Here is a 598-nt window from a genome sequence, read left to right as displayed (position 1 = left end):
ATGGGGAGACAGAGGTCCCCAAAGCTTGAGCGACCCGGCCCGTGCCCTCCGGTGGCCAGGTTGCCTGCTTCCCGAGGGATCCGGCTTCGCGAAGAGCGAAGACCCGCCTGCTGCCGGGTCTCCGGGTCCACGCAAACTCCCAGGGGAGCGGGCGCGCGCGCTTCAGCCCAGGGCCGACCTCGAGTCCGCTAGGCCCCACCCCTGCGCGTCCGGGCCCCGAGCTCCGCCCCCGGGCCCTCCACGCGCCCCCCCCCCCCCCCGGCCCGCCCCCATGGCCGCTCCGGGTCAGCCCAACCCGGCGGGCCGCTCGAAGCCAGAGCCGGCGCTCCGCCTCGGCCCCGCCCCGGCCCTCCACGCGCCCCCACCCCGCCCCGGCCGCCGTGGCTCGGAGCCAACGCTCCGCCCCAGCCCCCCCCCCTCGCCCGCTCCCCACTCCTCCCGCCCCCCACGCGCTCCGCCTCCACGCGCGGGGCGCGCCCCGACACCCGAGGGGCCGGGCGGCGGCGCGGCGGGGCGGCGCTCTCGGCTCGGGTTTCGGCCCGCCCCCGGCGCCGGCGTGACCCCTCCTTGGGTGCGGGCGGGCCAGGCCCAGCTGGCC

This window comes from Neofelis nebulosa, chromosome 1, assembly GCF_028018385.1.
Source record: "Neofelis nebulosa isolate mNeoNeb1 chromosome 1, mNeoNeb1.pri, whole genome shotgun sequence".
NCBI classification, from domain to species: domain Eukaryota; kingdom Metazoa; phylum Chordata; class Mammalia; order Carnivora; family Felidae; genus Neofelis; species Neofelis nebulosa.
Note: the sequence above shows the minus strand (reverse complement) of the source record.